The sequence below is a fragment of the Etheostoma spectabile genome, chromosome 2 (genome assembly GCF_008692095.1).
Source record: "Etheostoma spectabile isolate EspeVRDwgs_2016 chromosome 2, UIUC_Espe_1.0, whole genome shotgun sequence".
In the NCBI taxonomy this organism is placed as follows: Eukaryota; Metazoa; Chordata; class Actinopteri; order Perciformes; family Percidae; genus Etheostoma; species Etheostoma spectabile.
This window is the reverse complement of record NC_045734.1, coordinates 27,791,958-27,809,553: the sequence shown is the minus strand read 5'-3', so window position 1 is coordinate 27,809,553 and position 17,596 is coordinate 27,791,958. Positions and strand designations below refer to the sequence as shown.

Sequence of the window (17,596 nt, the reverse complement as noted above, 5' to 3'; positions counted from 1 at the left end):
TGAGCAGTAGTAAGGTCGAATGCTGTTGGGTGAGCAGGCCAGTCGGCATTGCACTTCATTCCAAAAGGTGTTAGATGGGGAAAACCATTTCTTTGAGGACTTGGGTTTTTCTATGGTATCGTACGTTTTAGTGTGCATAACTTTTGTCCATCATACAAACCTGTTCGTGAGAATGTGATGTTTAGATACGAGGACGGAAAATGCTCTTATGGGTCGCATTAGAGAGTAGGAAAAAATGACTCATATCAATGTATGGTTTGAGGACATGTGTCATGTTGAAAAAGGAAAGGTCCTTCCCCAAGCATTTGCCACAAAGTGGGAAGCACACTATTACCTAAAATAATCATTGTATGCTGCAGTTACAGCTGTCAACAACACCTGCACTTTCTTCTTAAGCTGCAGGCCTACAAGTAAATACTCCGGTCATTGTACAACTGTTTCATTCAATCCACCCTCATCTTCAGCATACTAGCATGTCCCCTCAACAGAACCATGAAGATCATTGGACAACCTCAGACCACTCTCACAACCATATTTGACAAACCAAACCGAGATTCTGTTCCCTGCCCCTAAGAGCTAACCAAGCCATGTCCACCTTCGTGCCAGCATCCATCCAGACTTGGACCTATTCTCCCTACCCACCCCTCAACTCCTACTCTCAGAGGTTTTAGTATTTGTTAATTCCCTGGCATGATTATTATTCACTATGTATTATTGTATGTTCTTTTTTTTGCATTAACATTTGACTTGATTGGACATAAAATGCCCAAACTGTGAAACACAACCATGCTGACCTCATCACTCAACAATAGCTCAGGGATGGGTAGTGAAGACAATTATTTCCCCCCTCGGGGAAGGTAGACTCGAGGGCTCAATCCAAGTGTCCAGAGTACTGCCTCCCACATTTCTGCTGACTTTCCGTGGACTTTCTAGAGAGTCTACTTGGCTTGCAGACTTTAGCAGGTGTCGCTTGGTGGATTATCCACAGGTCACAGTAGCAACGGCGTACAAATTTCTTGAAACTCGACCCAGTTTCCAAAAAATGTATTCTTATAGAGACACATACGTTACTCATAATAAATGGAAAGAGGCCCAGCTCCAGTGAACACACAAAAACCTACCCATTCCACATGAGTGGAAACACGTCTTTGCTTTTAAAATTAAAAGCAGGACCTTGAAACACTATGTAATGGAGAGACATCAAAACAAAACACAGACAGGAAATAAAAGCAATTTAGCAAAGAAGAGAAAGTAGAAAAGAGAGCGAGCCTGAGTCTGTATGATTCACCTTGCCCCGATTGCAAAGCAAAACAACACCTTATTTCATAAATAACATGTTGCTTGCCACTGATAAACCAAATCATATTCTCTCTACCAACAAATGTGGCTCCCAAATCTCATAAACCTCCCCTAACCTTTTCATAAATCTTTTTTTTTTGTTGCTTATCCTTTCATTCTTTGCTTTCTGTCTTTGCGACCATCTCCCTTTTGGATCGCCGCCGCTGCTTTATTGTCTAGATAAGTCGCGAACGGCGGGATTCTTTTCAAGCACAATGCACTTGTGTTATGAAGGTGGAGGGATTAGTGGCTGAGATTAGCCGATATCATCTCTAACTCATACCAGAAAGAACGTAAAAGGGCTCAGGAGCACTTTCCCATAGCTTCACAATCGCGGACTAAAGTTTTGAGAAACCCTCTCTCTCAGCTCCTTTTATAATTGCTGTTGACATGTCAACATTTGATTAATAAGAGGGAACAAGAGTTTCTTTGCATCCAGATGTGTTCACATCTAAAGATTTTAAAATCCAGACAAACACCGTTAAATCCAATCTATCTACTTTGAGTTGTATAAGATAAAGGTTTATTGGTCCTGGTGGTGTTGAGCAGCATTTGGAGCCTCCAGAATCATGTCACATTGACAGGGTTTAATAGGGGGCAGGGGCTTTAAATGTCCAAGTGCAGTAGAGTTGTGATGTTCCTCACGTCGTTATCACTATTTGTCTGGGTTTGATAAATGAGCGAAGGAGAGGGGGAGAGAGAGAAGAAGACAAAAAGACGACAGGAAGCAATGAATGCGACTGTGTGTGTTCAGGGCTCTCCAGGCCGTCTGATGCCGCTCATTATCGTATTCCTGTTTGGCCTCCCCGTTTTCTGAGAAAAACAGTTTTGTTCCCCGGGCAAAGCTTTATCTTCATGGCTATCTCCCCGGAGATGAGTACCCAGAATAAACTCCCAAAACTGAATCCTAACGAATTTCTGTTTTTTGTTTTTCTCCCCCACCTGCCTGAAGTCTTAAGAATGCTTGCTTTATCTCCTGGCAAAGCAAGAGCAGGAGCTTATGTAAATAATGGCAAAGAGGTAATAGAGCTTTACATTCACAACTCCCTAACTGAGATAGAGAAAAGGCCCGTAATAGAAAAGATGAATAGAAGAAGGCATGGGAATGCTTTTAAAACTCTCCTTTTGATGGTAGTGCACTGGGCACAGCAGCAGCTCAACTGTGGAGCTGTAAAATAACGTAGTACTAAGAGCGACATCGGAATCGAGTGGTATGAAAGACCGAAAATCCACGTAAGAATAGACCGGTAAATATTCTATATCAACCCCGTTAAATTTCCAGGATATTTCAGGTGCTACTGGAAATTCTGCCCGATGGACCTCATTTCTGGCCGGATGTCCGTCACCTTCCGCCTTCTGTGTGTTTGCATTCTACACCGGTGGATTTCTGAGGACTATGGTTACCTGGTCCTCAGATCTCTGCAGGGTAAATCCAGACAGCTAGCTAGACTATCTGTCCAATCTGAGGACTATGGTGACCTGGTCCTCAGATCTCTGCAGGGTAAATCCAGACAGCTAGCTAGAATATCTGTCCAATCTGAGGACTATGGTTACCTGGTCCTCAGATCTCTGCAGGGTAAATCCAGACAGCTAGCTAGACTATCTGTCCAATCTGAGGACTATGGTTACCTGGTCCTCAGATCTCTGCAGGGTAAATCCAGACAGCTAGCTAGACTATCTGTCCAATCAGAGTTTTCTGTTACAAAACTAAAACTACTTTTTAACGTACACATTTTCCACCAAAACAAGAACCTTCCTGAGCCTATTTTGCAGCGGCAGCATTCTTCCATCGAGCGCTTAGCGCCGCCCAAGACGATTGTGATTGTTTCAAAAAAATGCAAATAAACCAGAGGACGTTTTTCTTTCATCCTATGTCAGTAAAGTCACATATATTTAAATGATGCCAAATTGGTCTAGAACCACTCAAAAAGTAGCCCTAATGCTGTTTATCCATTACACAGTACCTGCTTGACTCACATCGACTCTCTAAAGTCCCTGGTACCTGACAACGTGTGTATTTTTTTTTTCCTCCAAGCGAGTTGAGGTCCTGAACAAACCCGCCATTTTTAAGAATAGTGGTGGTGTTTTTTGTTTTTTTTGCTGCCTCCAGCTTCTTTTGAAAGAAAATAGTGTCTTCTGGTAAACGGCCACATGCCCAGAATCAGAAAGCAACACACATTCAACGTGCCGTGCAGTTTCCTGCTTTGACGACCAGTCACACCCGCCTCATGCATGAGGCGGTACTAAATCTGCAGTGGGAAAAGGAGGAGGGGGCACCGAGCCGAGTAGAGCTGATACTAGCCGTGGGTAAGAGCCTGAAGAGTCCCGATCAAGCGCCAATTAGTTAAAAGCCTCTAAAGTAGACTTCTTGTTTTTTTGCGCCAAAGGCACCTGACCAAGACTTGCTTTTTTGACGCGATGGGAGTGACACACCCCCCCCCTCCCCCCCAGTGTGTTCTGTCTCATTATTTAGCAAACCAGGGAGGCAATCTGCTCTCCCTTGTCGCTGCTCAGGTGCCCATTTAGAGGGAACGCGCTTCATCTTTCTAATGAACTCATCCCGTTAAATGAGTTATAAACTCTGCGGCTGTGGTCACGTGTGTGGAAAAACGGGGGGGGTTGAAGGGGATTTAGGGGACAAAAACGGGAATGCGGGAGTGCAGCCGAATAAAAGAGCAAGAGGAGACAAGTGACTATGAGGGGCCGTATAAGACATTATTCATTCTTGTACTCTCACATACATACATTCTCCTTTTACATACATATATGTTCACTCTCACATACGTATATTCTCCTTTCACATACATATATTTTCACTCTCACACATACATCCATTCTACTTTCACATACATGTATTTTCACTCTCACATACATATATTTTCTTTTCACATCCATATATTTTACTCTCATATTTCTATATTTTAACTCACACACACTAATAAAAAATTCCTCTCATATTTATATATTTAACATACATATTCATACATTTTTTTCTCATGCATATGCAGTCAAACTTTTAAATAATACATGTATATAAGAAGAAAATGTATGCATGTGTGAAGAAAATATATGTATGTGAGAGAAGAATGTGTGTATGTGTGAGAAAGTATAGTGGAAACGGAAGGAGTATAGTGGAAACGGATGGCAGAACATTTATCGCGCTGTGATTGGCTGTCAACCTCACGCTGTGATTGGCTGAGAAACTCCAGCAGGGTCATCTTCAGGTCGCGATCAGCATGGACGGAGAAGAGACGAACGCTTTGCTGCAAGCCGTTGGAGTTTTAAGGACTATTTTAACATCCTCTGATACTATTTATGCCATGGAGTGGCAAATGACACCGTGTCGAAGTTTTATGTTGGAAATTCAACATACAATCAGCCGTCCTCCGGTGGACTCTTGCTGCTTCTGCCAGTAAAACCATAGGGTAAAACTATTAACAAGACGTCGATAAAGAATATTTTTTGAATATCCAATCTTAAACCATCTTCACCGCGGTCCACGCAGTGACTGTTGTTCCTTCGCTTCATGCAAGTAACCGTCCGCCATAGTGTAGTCAGTACAATAGTAGGAGTCTTTTGTGTTTACACAAAACTTATCTTTGCCTGATTTATGCTGAACTGGTCATATGGAACATGTATATAATCTAAAAATGAAAGGCAAACAATTCTTTAATAAAATAATTATGGATTTGTTCCACACCTCTCCTTAGCACATGGCAATTTATGTGTTTTTAGAAAACTCTGTCCTGAAGTATATAGACTCTATAGACTCTATGGAAGATTTAATTCCTAAAGCCTCTATATTATAGAGGTTTAGGAATTGAATCTTCCATGTTGTGATTGCATAAAACAAAACTACAGATAATCTTCACTTTGTTCAGCAACAAGTGTTAGTAGCATTCGCAATCCTAATATTAACGGTGCCAGATTTTAAGTAAAAAGGGATGACATTATTTGTGGGAAAGCCTTTTTGTTGTGGTTTTGCTGTTTCATTAGCTTAAGTTAAGCGAATCAAATGGTTTAATGTAGGCCTAGCCTACACTGTCACCAGTTTTAGTCAAATGTTAAAGGCTATAAATCATTAAATGAAAGCGAACTTTAAAGTTGTTGAAATAGCCTATTATGTGCCATTTGTTATATAAAAGGATAAATGCATATCAAGTATGTCTGCTTTGTTTTAGGGCCAAAATTCAACATCACAACAAGGATGTTATCCTTCTTTCGAAGCCATCAAGCAATGTCGTTGTCAAGCATCGCACTAAGCAACAGTTACATGAACACTGACATATATTGAATGGGTTTGAATTCCAGAAGTCTTGGGACCAGAAGACTGTCACTGAACAAATAAGGGAAGCCTTTAGAGAAAAACTGTGGGCTGAAGTGAGGTAAGCACTTTTAGTTTATTGGCTATATCATGTCCAATCATCACTTCAAATGTGTGTTGTAAATTTTGCCATTGATCACAAAAAGAAGTTGCCCCCGCCAGCTTTTTTCTTTTTTTTTTTAATAAAACCATTTTTACTCTTCTTTTTTTCAGCCTTGTTTTTCTAATGGCATGTGGCAACAGGTTGATTTCCCCCAAACTGCGTGCTGGACAGGAACTGGATGCAAATCTCATCCACAAAGTATATAAATCGAAAGCAATATACCTCAGACCATCAAAGCCAATTTTGGTAAGCTATATCACATTTGAATTGAACTACAGAGTACTCTTAGAATAATAACCCATAATTGGTGCATACACATGCATACATGATGATTAAATGTTGTCAGTTACTGCTGACCTCTGTAATCTGTTCTTCTTAAACTTTAATTTCAGTTTAGTAACTATAAACATGTTGTGCAACTGTACAAGTAATTTGAATGTTTACATTGTTCAATCTAAGACCAGAAATTGACTTAATTTGGATTCTTCTTTGTTGGAGTAACATAAGCCTCTTTCCAACCAAGTAGTTACAGGAACATAGTATAGGAACATAGAACACAATTATTGGGCCACTTCTAAACAGTTCTACTAACTACTCTTCCCCCAAAACCGGTTTTGCCATTTGCACTGGCCAAGTGGCAATAGGAGCTTACATTTTGTTATTACAACACAGCCATCTATTTACCACTATGCAGAAAAGAGAAAGGACCCTGCCCTGAAGCACGAGCTGAAGCAGTTACAAGAACTACGTTCAGAGGAACTTAATAGTCCCCAAATTGGTCCTTTCGGAACACAAGAAAAGAAGGGTTCTAGGAACTGCAAAAATCCCTCTGGTCGGAAAGCGGCTTTTGTTTATGATTAGGAGGGGATAATGGTACTCTTTGGGAGATGTCATTTTAAAAGATGGATGGTAGAAGTAACTCTCAGAAATATAAAGGCAAATTTTGATGTTTCCAGGTACTGGATGATGATCCTTTTAAGGATGATAGCAGCGATGATGACAATTTGAGTTCAACTCGCCAACTGCGGTCCTCATCTCTAACACAAGCTAGACCAGTCCAACAACTGCCTCCCCATCAAACTGTACTTCTGCAGTTCAGTCTTTTGTCTCATCACTTGGACGTGAAGTCTTATCCAGTCATACTCCAGCCACAGCCTACCACAGCAATATCTCACCTAACACCACCATTTCAGCAAGCGGTTCTTCTAATCATCTGCCAGTATGTCCTTCCACCAGTCAGCCTTCTGCCCTACCATTTGGAGGAACAACTTCAGTTGATCCAACACTGGTCCTGACTAACCAAACAGTTCAAGCTTACCTTAGAGGGTTTTTTTGTGTGCAAAATACACATTTGTTTTATTTTTCTTTAAAGGAAGGTTTAGATTGTCAGAGTTCAATGAAGTTAAAATAATATTTATGCAGAAATCTATTGTGGAGTAAGCTTAACATTTTGAAATAGGCTTGGTTTTGTGGCCAGGATTATCTTGCCAGTAATATTGAAACTGCTTGTTTTTCAGTGATAATTCATGCATGCATGCAATTGATATTTTAAGTTTGATAGTGTCTGCTCTAATCATCTGTGCTTGATTGCATTACATGCTCCTAGATTTATTTGCATGGACCATTAAAACAAAAACTTGTTGCAAGTATTTTTGAGCTTCAAGAGTTCAAATCTTACTGTTGGGATAGCTGGATAAAGTGTACAAGCATCCTATAGGTGACACACTGACTGACCTGACATATTGTCTAATAACATTAAATATTGATATGATTTACTCGGTAAGGAATTGTTTACCAAAACTGATCTACACACTGGCATTACTTTGACAGATTGTAATTTAGGCTTATTAGTGACAAAATAATTAGTGATGCCTTATACTTTTTTGACTCTTGTTAGTCTTGTTCTTTTACTACTAAAATCTGTTTCTCTTGATTTCCATTTCTGCAATTTTTCATTATTGGTAGATTTGGTTTATCCTGTTCAACAAAGGACATATGTTAAAGTCACATTTTCATTACCTTTATTGAGATGTATAGATCCAAAAGCATGAAAAAATTTGGTTTTCACAGTGTTTCATGTTTCACCTTTTTCAGTAACAAGTTTCTGAACATAAACATGATACAATTATACCATGACCTTAAAACTATAACAGTATCTTTAAGTAAAGTGTTCTGTCACATAGGCAGTGAAAGGCAGTTTTGCTTTGTATTACACAACTATAGTAAGTAAATATGTGCTTCTTCTATTGATGTAAACATAATCTTTGTCAAGTTATGCAGTGTAGCTTCTGGATGGTTTGGTTTCTCTTTTAAGACCGCACTGTTGCTTGCTCTGGAGGGAACTACAAGAACTGTTGGGTCCTTGTAAATTATGGAGTGGGGTGTAGACCTACTTTATCTGTAAAGTGTCTTGAGAGAACTCTTGTTATGAATTGATACTATAAATAAAATTGAATTGAATTACGATCACATATTAGGAATGCCTCCCACAAAAATGCACAAGGTTGCAATATAAATCTATAACATGACTTCCATCATCTTCAAATGGCTCAAAGGTCTGCTGAAGTATCTCCATTGTTGTGTTGCAGATAGTAATGTTCACTGATGGAACAACAACATTGTAACTGTGAGAGTGGTCTGTCATCAATAGCAAAGTCAGGGTCTATGTCATAAACACCATTCATAGTATGGTTATGCATTCCAACATTATTCACTATGCCTCTTTGCCACAGCTGAAGTGGAGTTTGCCCCCCTTGTGTTGAGAGACCACTGGTTCTGAAATTCAGTCGCAGCCCTTTTAATTCGTGGCAAATAAATATAATGAAGACAAAATAAATGGATTTCATTAAGTGAATCTAATACATTATTCTGTTCCATAAAGTTGAAAAGATTAACAAAATGAAATGACACTACTCAATTTAGCTTTGCCCATAATCTCTCTTTTCTTTGATAATGGACTGATCTGCCAGTGATAACACTGTCGGTTTAACCTTCTCTTGTTAAGCATGAAACGGGAAACACCAGTGTTTGCCATTCCATGGTCACATCTCACCCTGGATGGTAATCCAAAATTCTGAACACCAGTAAAGAAAAGTGACAAAACACTAAAAGCCCTGTTGTTGTCTAGACAAGCATGATAAATGATAGTTCAACTAAAACCATCTACACAGCCGTGGAACACCATCCTCCATCTCACAAGTTTGTGGTTTCCATCAATGTGCCTAAGGAAATTAGGAAAAGGGGGGGAAATATATTGTAAATCATGCATCAACAATTGTTAAAAAATGTTAAAATTCTTTTTTGCTTTGGATACTCAATTTAGCAGTAGTCATTCCACAGAATGTCAAATTTAGATTATCAAATTCATAGGACCTCCCAATAGTCCTACTCCAAATTCTTAGTTATTTTTCTGAAGTCTATCCATTGGAGATACATTTAATCAATTGCTTGCTTTTCAGAGGGTAGGGTTGAAATTTGTAATAAACTCCCAAGAAATTCCCAGTTTGTTTGCCTAAAACATCATCACTGAGATTTCAGACAAAAGACATCACACCACATAGAATTAATAGAATTGTATAAATTAGTTTTACTTTTGGTTTGAGAGTGACTTCCTGTTTAGGGAAAGTAATGAATACCACAAAAGATGAGCGTCAAGAACATACACATGCTAAAGTGACATTATAATTATGTGGCTGAGATACTAAGTATATGTATGTGAGAAAAAGGTATATGTAATAAATAGAATGTATGTACGTAAGAGTAAAGAGTATATGTGCATGAAGGTGCAAATGTATGTATGTGAGAGTGAAAATGCATGTATGTGTTGAAAAGTAAAATGTATAAATGTGAGAGTGAAAATATATGTATGTGAAAATAGAATGTATGTGAGAGTGAAAATGTATGTATGTATGTGAAAGGAGAATGTATGTCTGTGAGAGTGAAAATATATGTATGTGAAAGGAGAATGTATGTATGTGAGAGGAGAATGTATGTATATGAGAGTGAAAATATATGTATGTGAAAGCAGAATGTATGTATGTGAGAGTGAAAATATATGTATATCAAAGGAGAATGTATATATGTGAAAGGAGAATGTATGTATGTGAGAGTACAAGAATGAATAATGTCTTAAACGGCCCCTCATAAGTGACAGTGTGAAATAGTTACACTCATCATGTCTGGACTCGTTCTAGCTGATTTAGTCCCTCTCTCTCTAATTTTTTTCTTCCCATCCTCAAACACACAAAGTCTTTCTTCAAAACAGAGGGTGCTCTACTGCTCCCATTCTTTTAAATTAAACCCTGTTGATGCTGCAGAACAGACAGCCGAAGGGTCTGTGATAGGGGTGTCCATGGTTGAGCCCGAGGGGTCACAGCTATAGTTCAGATATGTCTGTAATAACACCAAGACACTTTCAACTGCAGAGATTACAGCCAGAGAGTTGGAAAAAAATGACTTGAGTTTTATGGATATGGACTGAACCAAGTAACGGGGACGTAAGAAATATTCTGAACATACAAAGGTTATTAATATCCAGTGTTGTAGCGGGTGCAGGGACTTTGTTGAATAGCAGTACTATCAGTAGCAGCCTGTATTGAAGGACTGCACTTTAATAAAAACAATAAATCACAGTTATCTAAGGACTTCAACGAATAAAGTATAACATTAGTACATCAGGCCGGAAGTTCATGAAGAGACATTTTTAAAACTGGACACTTTCAACAAGATATCACATCTTAAAATGCGCTCTTCTAAGAAGTCGAGGAGACCATTAAAGGCTTTTAACGGTTTCATTAATATGAATGTCCAGCGTAGTATCAGATCAAACACAGAAACACGGCTAATTCTAAATTTAGTGCACGAGAGGTGACGTGAATACATGGGGGGTGATCAATAGCAAGAGCTTGAATCGCGGTCACTGCAGAAAATGGATGGCGATGCAGAGGGACAGGGCATGGAAGAGTGAGAGTTGATGGGAGATGAAGGATGCGAGGGAAGGAGTGTGTGAGAGAGAGAGAGAGGGGGGAGGAGAAAAGGGTGGTATCGAGGAGAAGAGAGGAAAAATGGTTCTGTCCCTGGGTTTGGGTTAGAAACACTTATAACTCAGGACCATAGATTATGACAGTCCAATCTTCTGGGCTGCTGCCTGAAAAATAACCACAAGCACCCGGTTGCCAAACACACAAACACACACACGTACACATGCACACACACACACACACACACGCATGCAGACGGAGATGGGGATAAAGTGGAATGTAGAGAAATGAAGGGCCAGACGAAAGAGGGAAAGTGGGAGGCAATGGAAATGAAAGCAGGATATGGATGTATGCAGAAAAGGTTGAAAAGTGAAATGGAAGCAGGACTGTAAGCGGGATTGATGAGGGCGTAAAGAGCAGAAGAAGTGTGAGTGTGATAGGAGGGTTTGGGGAAGTAGCAGATGGAAAAATAATGATGGAAAAGAATAATAGCAGCAGAGCAACGAACAAACAGAAAAGGAGGGTCGCTCAGGACTCAAAGCCCCCAATCTCGATTTGCAGTGCAACACCGGTTTCCAAGATATTGTTGTTGATTACTTACTGTAATTAATACTTATGTTGTTAATTTTCATTTTTCCAGAGAAATTCCAATTCACAAGTCAAGTTATGAAGTATGTTGAAGCTGAAATGGTTGTGGTTGCTGTTCATTTCGAGGTTCTGTTATTGTTCCCTGTTATTATTGTGAATTTTTCCTGTTTCCTGTTGTACTCTGTGTGTCCTCCCTTGTTGTCTAGTCAAACTTCCTGTCTTGTGTTTGTCCCGCGAGTGTCTGTATGTTCTGTTTCCTGTTTTATTTTGTTAGTCTGTTTTCCTGTTGTACTACCCGCCTGGTGTTTTTCTGCCTCTGTGAGGGTCCGCCCCACCCTGATGTGTTCCCCCTAGTGTTACCCTGTGTGTTTAGTCTTAATAGGTGTGTTTCTCGGCTTGTTTCCTCATTTTCAGCCCCCGTTCAACTTTGTGTTTCGGGACTTTTTGTCTACTAACTATTCGAGCTTACCACGTCTCTTGGCCTTCTCTGCATTTGGGTCCCACCTTCCTCCACCCTCACGACAAAATAGTGTCTTATGTTGCAATTTAAAGATTGCTCTTTTCATAACATTGGTCTCATCCGTGATTATGAAGAAACATTAAATGAGGATTTTTGCATTTTCCCGCACACTTCTGGAACGTGCTTTTACCAGTTTTTCTTTTCAAATAGCTAATACATTAACATTTATTTAAACTGACACACAGGGAGCAAACCCCCTTCTCAAGTCTCCAAAAGTCAAAACCCATTTTCTCTTTACACACATTTTGCGATTCAAAGTGGCACTTTTTAATTGCACTGAGCAGCTTGACGGAAAGTCACATGTTTGCCATTTCAAAACACTGCCATTCAAAATGACACTACACTAGCTGATTGGCCAGTATGTGTGCCACCTGGCCAATCACTTTTTAGGGTTAATTGTCACCACTTCAATCAGGAAGTAAGCACTATGAAAAGAACACAGGTGAGCACCTGTTGTTTTTTTCAACAACGATGGAAGACCCAGCTCTATGGCAGGATGCCGCCAAATTATTTTTCTTGCTTTTCTTTCTGTCTTTATATTTTTTCTGCAACTTTCTTTTTCAGTCTAATTTTTTTTGTGAGCCTATTCTTGTAAAATAAATCTGCTGTGCATATGTTGCACTGACTTGTTTGGTGAAAAATGAAAACATTTGTGTGTGTATGTACTATTTCTGTGCATGTGAGCAATCAGAAGCATTGTCTACAATTTGAACTTTTAGTATTATGGCAAGGCATACTAAAGATGAGAGGGCTTTTCATTATAAAATCTGGTAATATGAATGAAGTGTGTGCCTTTTGGGGTAAAAGTGTAATTTTCCATCCACCCATCCATCTATCCATCTTCATCCACCTGTTCGGTATCGGGTTGCGGGGGGGACGCCTGTGATGATGCTATGTGTAGTTTTGGTTGCAGTGCTTCCTTTTGCAGGATATATGAGGTATTTTGCAGACTGGGTGTGTGGTTTTGTGAATTGTGTAACGGATTTTGATAAAACCAGCCTAGTTTGCAAAATTGGGTTTTAGGAATTTTGAAAAAAAAACTGTAAGACCATGGAGCATGAATATGTCTTTTGCGCTCCTGGTTGTTTTCGCTTTGGGGAACGTTTCAGTGAAGTGGTCACATCCCTCCAGAAGGAAACCAATAGCTTTGTTGCCTAGCCAGAGTCCAGATTAAATAGGGAATTGAACAACTTTAAAAAAGGAAAGTTTAAAAAAGGTATATGTGCCGGAAAAATACATTAATAGTGCAAATAACTAAAATAACTAAGGCTCTGACTTGGTTACAATATTTAATCATGACCAATCACATGATTGTCCATGGTTCACTCTCAACTTAACACAAATTAATCACATTTTTTATCCGTTCTTAATGTATCTTAAGGGATCTTTTTTAGGTTTTTAACGCTCTTATCAACATAGGAGCGGACTGTTGAAAACCAGCTGCATGGTAATATTTTAGTTCTTCTTCTCTCACAACATAAGCAGACCGTGCCCCTCCCTGAACAACCACTGATGAGAAATATCAGCTGGTAGACTTTACTCAGATCATATAGTATCATGGGACCAGTGATAACTAACATTAACATTAGCAAATGTCAGGGCGAGCTGCTGGGCTCTCATTCACAGCTCAGCCTTCACTGCACACCTACACACACACAGACACACCTCTACACACATACACACCCACACATACACACGCACACATACACACACATGCACACCCACACATACACACGCACACATACACACACATACACACCCACACATACACACGCACACATACACACACACACACACACACACACACACACACACACACACACACACACACACACACACACACACACACACACACACACACACACACCTACACACACCCACACGCACATACATACACACCCACACATACACACATACACACACATACACACACACCTACATACACATACACACACACACAAGCACACTTACACACATCCACACGCACATACACACACACACACACCCACACACACATGCACACACACACGTACACACACATACACACACGCACACACACGCATACACACCTACATACACACACACACAAACACACCTACACACACCCACACACACGCACATACACACAAATAAATACACACACACACACACACCGACGTATACACACCAACACACACCCATGCACATGCACATACACACAAATTAACACACACACACACACACAAACACACATACACTTTGGCCTTTTTTCTATTGGACTAATCATGACTTATATAAATAAATGATGCACTGAGGGTAGTATGAGTGGCTCCTTTTCATTTTGGCCCTGTGTTTCTCTTCACATTCTGTTGAGAATGATTTCCTTAATCCTCATCAACCGAGGACCCTGTTTATTGTAACAAATTCACACTAAGCTGTTTTTTTTTCCCTGCAGGTATTACATGTAATAGTTTCCAGTCATATGGCATAGATGGTGACTCAGGACCCATCTTACCTGGAACCAATTTACTACTCATCCCCTCTCATCCTGGTCCCTGGCTGGAACATTTGTCATTGCCAATGTCAACCCCTCCCAATACGTTCACTTTTACTTTAGATGCAGTTTAAATTCTCAAAATGTTAATTTCTATGAATGAAAAAAAAGAGGAGGAGCTTTGGGCGCTGCATGTACTCTAAGGGGAGAAGAGGTGCCAGTAACTGCAAGAGGGACGTAAGTACAGTCAAAACACTTAGCTCCAAAGGTTTGTGGTGGCACAAAAACTTGTATCTTAGTTTTTGTACATTAATTATGTGCCATGTTAACAAGCACTTTAAAGGAATAGTTTGACATTTTTGGAGACACGCTGTCTTAAAGAGAATTCAGTCAGAAGACCGATACCACTCTTTTGTTTGTACCTGCGTCTGATCTCATGTATGTCTGAGAAATAATGTTGTATACAAAAAAGTTAATTTCTCAAACTCTTAAACACTTTAGCGATTTGGGGGCTATACGGAGTGCACCGGTGTCTTCTTTAATTTGAGTCTGTGGCGATAACAGAAGCTAAAATTAAAGGGGAGACAGAAGTGACTTGAGAAGACTGACGTGGAGATAAATAGCAGAGGAAAGTGGAAAAGGAAATGGGAGCGAGAGTTGATGGGAAAGAGCAAGGACGGAAGAAGGGAGCGCCGGGAAAGACGAAGAGGAGAGGAATAGTAAAGAGTAATAGAGGTGAGAGGCCAGAAGATAAGAGAATGGACAGAATGTGGCAAAGGAGAGATATACACAGCTGCAGGACTGGGAGAGGTGTGTATAAGGTGCCGGCGGAGCTCATTACTGCTTATCTCCATGGTGGGGGAAATACTATGTGTGTGTGTAGGTGTATGTCGCTCAAACACACACTCAATTTACATATCACCACAGAAGTGGGTGTGTCGGTAAAGCTGCTTCCAGACTCTGCGGAGTAATTGCATAGCCCAGCATGCACTTAGCAACGACATATTTGCACAGTGCATTAAAATGGACACGGATTTGTCCCGAGCAGCCTGAACATTTTCAATTTGAGCTCTTTCGGGCGATTCCCTCCATCGCACTCGCGTCTTTCTCTCCCACAGTCGACTCCACCTCTCTGCACTCTTGCCATCAATCTACGACCCTCCTCCTCCTCACTCAACACACTCTCACTCCATCTCGCCGTCCCTCCGTCTTAGCCCCCATCAATCCACGAGCTCGCTGTCGACCACACTCCAGACGCTGAACTTCTCAACTCTTCCTCTCGCCCCTAACTAGCCCTCCACCCGCCCTCTTTTCATCGTCCCCTGCCCCGAGTTGCTCAGTCCATCAATCACGCATCCACCTCACGCGCGGCCAGTCTGGACTTCTCTCTCCTCGCCGCCCACCCACTCATGACATTAATCTCTATCAGCTGTCTGCACTCAGCAAGAGAGACAAGAGGCAGCTATAGTCTCTTTGCTATCCGTCTTTCTCCTCATGTTTTCTGTCTCCCTTCTCTTTTTTTCCTTCTCTTTGCTCTCTTTGTAGCCACCGAACCCCGTAATTCCACGCCTGCTCCACCCATGTAATGGTATTCATTTGATGGAACCACCTACCCACCTTCCCTCTAATTTAACATCCTTTTACTCAACTACTCAACTCCTTTTAAGAAAGGCAAACAACCCAGAGCATATTTAGGGCTTCATTTAATAAACATAACCTGTAGTAGTACACAATTGTCTGAGCTTTGTTTCATTGTGCAGAATTATTTACAATGCGTCAATTTATTTCTATTTCTCAAGTTAATCAATGGTGTCTGTACAGCATGCACACACACACACACACACACACACATATACACACACTGGTCTCCAGGGGGACCCCGGTGAGACATAAAGGGTCTGCAGGCTGCAGCTTCATCCATCACCACCTAGCCCACCCCTCCATTTCACCACCTTCTGTCCATCCATCATTATCTTTCCCTCTTTCTTCCACTGCCTCTCCCCAGTCCTTCCTCCCCGTCCTTCTACTCCTGTCAGCCCTTCCACCTCTCTCTTTTGTGCTCTCACTCGTCTCTTTCCCCTCTAACCTTTAAGCCAACCTCTGCCTTTGAGCGCCGGGCTCTCTTTCCATCTTTGCCACGTCCCTCTCCACATTACATCCCCTCCCAATCTTCTCCAGCCACCTAAAATTTCCTTCTGCGTGTCCGTCTGCTTTCTTCACTGTCCTCTCCGTTTATCTCTGCTTTAAGCCTTCCTCTCATCTTCCATTTCGGAGTTTCTCCCTCACTGAGCACTTTCTACCCTTTTCCAGCCTTTTGCTTTGAATTGTATAACTTCCATCTTGCCCAGTCTGAGGGAATAGTAGCCACTGTTGTTGTGTGATATCAGCATGTCCTGGATACCCGATCTGCGTCATACAGCATTCGTGTTGTGAGTCAGAATTTTTATTTGAGTTCGAAACACCCACCTTACACTGAAAGTCCCAAACGTTGGTGCAGATGATGTGTTTGAGTTGTCTTCAGAAGTCATTATGTATCTGCCTCCGGCTGGTCATCTGTTCAACCTTGACTTTAATGTAACTTGCGATTTGGATTTGTTGTGGATTTAAGTGGGGGAATCAATACTGGATCAGAGATTTCATCCGGATACTCCTTCGTCAATCAATGTAATGGAGCGAGTGTTTAGGAGTACAGCCTCTCTTTTACAATCAGTGTAAGTAAGTAAATACACAAATAAGCTGCAGTCATCCTCCCAAAAACGTTCACGACTCCTGTTGGTGATATTATGTAGCTCTCTGTTTGGGCGGATGTGTGTGTGTGTGTGTGTGTGTGTGTGGCACAAGTGTGTGCATGCATGGGTGTGTTAGAGTGACATTTAATATCACAGCGCTGCCTGGCACGCTCTCCATTACACTGCACTCAGTCTAATTTCATCTGGGCCTGCAGCCGTTTGAAAACAGGCCAACTGCTCGATGAGAAATGAGGAAGGAGATAAAGGAGGAGGACAAAAGAGGAGAGGTGAAACTCAGAATGGGTTATTGGTATTAATAAACAGTGGCTAGTCTGACATGATGCAACCATGGTCGTCCAAACACACACACACACACACACGTTCATGCGCGGACAGGCTCACAGGCACATGCACGTCTGCCGCCTCCCACACGGTTCCTGCATTAATCCAATTCACAGAATTAAAAGCTGAAGGATGTTTTGCTTCTTTACCCCCGTAACTCTCTTCCATTCTCTTCTCTCTCTCTCTCTCTCTCTCTCTCT

At 40.9% G+C, this 17,596-nt stretch overlaps 1 long non-coding RNA gene across 1 annotated transcript; it reads left to right on the top strand.

The window, feature by feature from the left end:
• The first annotated feature begins 5,329 nt into the window (after positions 1-5,329).
• On the top strand, positions 5,330-8,272 carry LOC116706452 (uncharacterized). Its single transcript, XR_004336238.1, has 3 exons — positions 5,330-5,723; positions 5,876-6,011; positions 6,722-8,272. It is a non-coding gene; the product is annotated as an uncharacterized LOC116706452 (long non-coding RNA).
• The last annotated feature ends 9,324 nt before the right edge of the window (positions 8,273-17,596 follow it).